This window comes from Myotis myotis, unplaced genomic scaffold, assembly GCF_014108235.1.
Source record: "Myotis myotis isolate mMyoMyo1 unplaced genomic scaffold, mMyoMyo1.p scaffold_m19_p_2, whole genome shotgun sequence".
In the NCBI taxonomy this organism is placed as follows: Eukaryota; Metazoa; Chordata; class Mammalia; order Chiroptera; family Vespertilionidae; genus Myotis; species Myotis myotis.
Window position 1 is genome coordinate 16,583,831 of NW_023416324.1, and position 6,000 is coordinate 16,589,830.

The 6,000-nt window shown below is 52.1% G+C and overlaps 1 protein-coding gene across 3 annotated transcripts in view; it reads right to left on the minus strand.

Moving 5' to 3' along the window:
* The window catches only part of PTAFR (platelet activating factor receptor), a 36,701-nt gene extending 31,757 nt beyond the window's left edge, over nt 1–4,944 (minus strand). The window contains exons 1-2 of one of the 3 annotated variants that reach the window (XM_036350604.1): nt 4,846–4,929; nt 4,111–4,172 (exon numbers count right to left, since the gene is read on the minus strand). The gene's annotated coding sequence lies outside the window, so the exon portion shown is untranslated. Of the gene's footprint in view, nt 1–1,158; nt 1,539–4,110 lie in introns of those variants that run through there. The other 2 variants (XM_036350601.1, XM_036350603.1) reach the window with 2 other exon arrangements.
* Nucleotides 4,945–6,000: the final 1,056 nt, after the last annotated feature.

Genomic DNA, 6,000 nt, shown 5'->3' on the forward strand with positions numbered 1-6,000 from the left:
TAAAATATAATAGTTTATGTTCCATTGATTGGCCCAGACATGCTCAGAGCAAAGATGGGGGTGGGAGAGTGGGGAAGTGACCATCAATCTGAACTTCTCATGAAGATGGCACAGTCTGATCCCACCGCAGTTTAATCACACGACATCAAGGGCCACTTTGACTTGAGGTCTGTCCCCTCTTAGCCTCAAGCTAAACCTCAGAAATCCTATTGCTTGATCATTGATAATGAGCTTATCTTCACGTCAGAGTTCCCAATCAATCATGCTACTCGCCCCTTGAGCAGAAAAGCATTACCAGAGCCGGCTATCCTTAGGAAGGCCTCCTTGCAAACTTGCTAGCAAGCTTTTTGTATTCACATCTTGTGCTTAGTCCCAGGGCATGGGAAGCAGCATAGAGTTCCTCCTATGATGCTCCGTGATGTGGCCAGGGGACCGCTGGCTGTGCCCCTGGCTGCCCCCAATGCACAAGCAGGGCTGGGGCGGGTGGGGGCAGTGTGAGAAGTGGGGATGGTGTTGCTCACTAGGCTCAGCCCCTGCCCCTCCCCCAGCTGAGCAGCAGCACCCCAGGATCTTGGGGATGAGGGGGTAAGGGGAGTTTCTGTGATATGCACAGATGATTGCATGGGTGTGTGTGTGTGTGTGTGTGTGTGTGTGTGTGTGTGTGTGTGTGTGTGTACGTGGGATAGGTTTGCTTGCAGTAAGTGAGTGGAGGGTCTCCCATGGCTCATTGTGTCTAGGTGTTTCATCCCGTGGATATGATATGCACCCCTTGAGAGGACTGTGTCAGTTTTGACGGTTTGCGTATTATGTGTAGTGAAGGGTCATGGGTTGTATCAGTGGATGCCAAGAGTCTGTGTGTGTTGCGTGGCTGTGAAGGGCCGTGAATTGTGTCGGTGGGCGATGAGGATGTTTTGTGTGATGTGCTGGATGCTGTATCTGTTGGTGGTTGTGTGTGCTACATGTCTCTGAGGGCGAAAGACTGTGTCTGTGAGTGACAAAGGGGGACTGTGTGTCCATGAGCGGCTGCTGATGGCAGGGAAGTCAGGCATAACCCAGCTCTTCAGACCCCTCCAGAGCCTGTCTGGCCTCAAGGATACTGAGGGACAGCTAGACAAAGCAGCCAAACCTCACCCTCTCACCCCGGCCACCGCCTCTTACCTGTGCACCAGCAGGGACAGTGGTCTAGGAGGTGACAAAGCAGCTGAGGAGTGGTGGGGGCCGCTGAGAGCATGTTTCCTGGAAGGCTTCTCAGGGAACTCAGGAAGCTGGGCAGGGAAGGAGGAGGAGGCAGGAGGCAGGAGGCAGGCCCAGGCCTAGGTGCGTGACTCACTTTCCTCTATGCTCCAATCCCAGTTCAGCAGCAGGATAAAGAATTAGGGGAGGTCTGCCTGCCGGCTCTGCTGGGTGATCAGGGCATAAATCCAAGAAGCCAGCTGCTTGGGTGGGACCCCAACCCCAAGGTCACCAGGAATATGCACATTCGGCCAAGGAATCTCTCCCTGCATACCAGCTCAGCCAACAGCACAGGGCTGGGCCCATTCAATGCGTAGCCTCTCTCGGAAGAAGGGCTGGGCCTGGGTGGGCAAAGGAGGGAGAGACTGGGTCCCTTGTCTGAAGGGGAGATGGGCCCTGACCTAAGGAAGCCCCCAGCCCTGTCCTTAGGAGCCCAAGTTTCAATGGGCACAGTCCCATCTATAGTGAGCACCAAGCTGGTGGAAAAGATCCAAAGCTGCTTTCAGAAGATACCCCTGTAGGCGGGGACACACTGCAGTCTTGCCCATAGGAGGCCATTTTCCAATGTGTCTGACATAACCTGCCCACAGGTGCCCCCAGAAAAGGAAGAGACAGCCTTGCCTTCAGGGAGGCCCAGTCTGCTGGGAAAGAGAAAATCCTGCCTCTGAAGCCACCCCCATCTGACGGGGAGACGCCACCATCCCTTCCCTGAACCCCCAGTCGGAGTGAGAAAAAAATCCTTGCTCTGAGGAGGCCCATTGTCTGACCAAAGCCTAGGACTGCACCTGGAGCTCCGACTTCGGGTGCTCTGCCTGAAAATTACTCCTTCTCTCCACCTCCACCTCCACCCACACTCACACCTGATTGGGCTTAGCAGGAAGCAAAGGTGTTTAGGCCTCAGGTGGACATCCTCAAATACCGAGTCTAAGAATCCACTGGACCAGGGTCTGACTGCCACCTCTGGAATTCAGCCTGAACCCTCCATGGAGCATCTCTGAGCCTGGGTCAGTCACAGCAACACATTCTCCCTGCATTATACCTAGTGTGATGCCTGGTACATCATAGAAACTCAGTAAATGAAAATCATCTTATTTACCCAAGCTCCTCCTAACGTCCCAGAACTGGGGATCAAATCCTTTCTCTACGTCAGTTGGACAACTTCTTTTTCTTTTTTAAAATATCTTTTTATTGATTTTGGAGAGGAACAGAGTGGGAGAGAGAGATGGAAATATTAATGATGAGAGAGAATCATTGATTGGCTGCCTCCTGCACGACCAGGAATCCAGCCTGCAACCCGGGCATGTGCCCTGACCAGGAATCGAACCATGACCTCCTGGTTCATAGGTCGAAGCTCAACCACTGAGCCACCTCGGCTGGGTGACAACTTCTTTAGAATGAAGGTTTAACAAACCAGTTCTTCAGATTCCACTTCAAGAGATTCTGAACAACTTAGCAAAAGGAAGATAAATGACCCAATCAAAAGATGGGCAACGGACCTAAATAGATACTTTTCGAAAGAGGACATAAGGAAGGCCAAGAGCCATATGAAAACATGCTCAAAGTCACTAATCATCCGAGAGATGCAAATCAAAACAACAATGAGGTACCATCTCACACCTGTCAGACTGGCTATCATCAACAAATCAACAAACGACAAGTGTGGAGAGGATGCGGAGAAAAAGGAACCCTCGTGCACTGCTGGTGGGAATGCAGACTGGTGCGGCCACTGTGGAGAACAGTATGGAGTTTCCTCAAAAAAACTAAAAATGAAACTCCCATTTGACCCAGTAATCCCACTGCTAGGAATATATCCCAAGATACTAGAAACACCAATCAGAAAGGATATATGTACCCCTATGTTCATAGCAGCACAATTCACCATAGCTAAGATTTGGAAACAAACTAAGTGCCCATCAGCAGATGAATGGATTAAAAAACTGTGGTACATCTACACAATGGAATACTCCACTGCTGTAAAAAGGAAGGAACTCCTACCAGTTGCAACAGCATGGATGGAACTGGACAGCATTATGCTAAGCGAAATAAGCCAGTCAGAGCAAGATAAATATCACATGATCTCACTCATTTGTGAAATATAATGAACAACATAAACTGATAAACAAAAACAGATCCAGAGACAGAGAAGCATCAATCAGACTGTCAAAACTCAGAGGAAAGGTAGGGGAGGGTGGGGGTAAGAGGGAGAGATCAACCAAAGAACTTGTATGCATGCATATAAGCCTAACCAATGGACACAGACACCAGGGGGTGAGGGCATGAGCGGGGTGGGGTGGGGGGGAAGCATTGGGGGGATAAGGGCACATATGTAATAACTTAATCAATAAAGAAAAAATGTAAAAAACAAAAAAAGAGGAGAGAGAGAGAGATTCTGAGATGGCAGTGCTGGTGGTGGGCCACCGGTGAAATAAATGTTTAACAAGCACCAAGGCAGGTGGCCCATGGAGCAGAGGGAGCCCAGGCGAAACCCCGGCCTGGCAAGGAGAGTTCAATCACCGAAGGGCTCTTTCCAGCCATGCTCACCTACCACCCACCTCAAATAAGGGCTGCCCGCTGAGCACAGGTGTGGGGTGAGGATACTGGTATCTCTGACAGAACCTCGAGCTCCACCCACCCCACCCCACCTCGTGGAGGACTGGCTCCCCTGCCTGATGTTCCAGCGCTGGCTGAGTTATCCTGGGGGCTTGTTCAAGTTCCAGCCGCTGTCTCCCCACCACACACACCCCACCTTGAACTCGGAATCCGAATCTTCAGGGATTGTCTCTTTAACAAGTTTCCCAGGTGTCCTCAATCCTCTGTTCTTCCACTGTTTTGGGAACTGGGACCACCAGGCCGGGAGAGGGGGCAGGGAGTACTCACTGTGCACCCCACAGGTGCCAGGCACCTGGTTCCCTGATGTTCTTGACACGCAAGGCGAAAACCTGAGAGATGAGGAAGCTGAGGCTCAGAGAAGTTTCAAGACTTCAGTCGTCTGACCTCAAACGCAGGCCTTTTGCCTCCATTTGCAAGGTTTGTGCTTTCCACGATCCACAGAACCTCCCTAGAGTTCACGGAACGAGGACGGAGGAGGTATTTTTACCCTCATTTTACCCAAGAAGAGGAAGCTAAAGCCCAGAGCAGGGGAAATGACTTGCCAGGATTACAATGGGCAGAGCCAATTCTCAGTAAGGTGTCCCCAAGCCCTTCCACAATACTCAGGTCACACATCCCGATCCCTAGTTTCGATGGTGAGAAGCGCTTGGCAACCCCCAGCAGGGGGGGCAGATGAACCAGAGGTCCCAGGATGGCTATGGGGGGGTGGAGAGGAGGAGAGGAAACGGAGAGGGGCTAATCCTGCTTCACTGAGGTTCCGCCCTCAAGGCAGGCCCAGGCTGGTCCGCAGCCTCTCACGGGGCTGCAAGGAAACAGAAGGCGGGGCCTGGCTGTGGCTTGCCCAGGCAGCCGCTGAGAGACCACAGCCGCGGGGATGGGAGATGGAGGGCGACTGGACTGCCAAAGGCCGCAACTGATGCCTTAGATGGTTAATTCCCACTGTACACATAAGGAAGCAGGGCTCAGCACTGAAGTCTCCGGCCCAAATGCTAGGATTCTAACCTCCCTGTCTGGCTCCTTCCACTTCATCTCTGCCTGTGGTATGTGCCCAGTGGGGAGTGGGGATGGGTGCTGGCAACCTGCTTCGTTATTCACAGGAAGAGGAGTGGAGTGGCCCACGGTCTGCCTGGGCCCTGGCACTCCTCCAGCAAGCCTTTCCTGCCCAAAGAACCCCTGGACCTACTCACAGATAAAGGGGCTGGAGAAGCTGCCACATCGACAGCCCCGCCCTGGAGGCATCTTGACTAATGCTCCCTCAGTTCCAACCCCAATGCACACCCTTCTCCCCGGCCAGCTCATCACTGAAGAAATGGCTTCGAGCGGAGTTGAGAATGGGCGGGGTCTGCTGCTCATCTTCCGAGTGGGTCTGTGGCTACCATATGCCGGAAAGGAAATGGGAAGGCTTTGATCCATCTGGGGAAATAGGATGTCACGGCTGAAAGCCAAATTTCTTAATTTGAATCTCAGATTTCCATCATCTCAAGCCATTTTTCTGCTCCAGGCAAAACAAAGGAAGTTCGGTTCCACAAATTGGCTATGCTCTGACTCCGGGTCTTTGCACATGCTGTTCCCTCCGACTGAAACATCTTTCCCTCAAGTTCTAGCCCACCTGTGCCAGACAGTTAGTCATCCCCAGCAGGCAATCTGCCCGTCTTCCTTCCTTGCCAACAAAAGTGAAGTGGGAACGGTAGGTACTCAGCCACAGGGATAAGTCCTGGTCTGTGGCCGGCCCGTTCTGCTTTGCAGATTTCCCAGATTTACAGTTAGAGGTGGACATGTGACCATGATTGGCCAGTGACGTCTTTCAGGGGAAGCGTGGCCTCCCAGATGAGTTATTTCTGCTTGGTAATTGGTGTGCCCTGTGGTACTGCCACCACCTCCTATGGAACTATGTGACTATGAGACGACAAGCCCTCCAGAGAGGATGGAGAGGAGGCTCAGTAAAAACCTGGTTCCCTGGGGACACTGTTGAGCCCATGAAAAATACCTGAAGTGCCTGCCACCAGGCTTCTATGCAAGCAGATATTCCCGATCTGCTTATGCTGGGCATTCCTTGCACCTGAAAACATTCCCAACTGATGCATCAGCCTCTCGGTACCACCTTTACAAAGGTCACTCCCTGCCCTGGCTGGTGTGGCTCAGTGGTTGGAGTGTCAT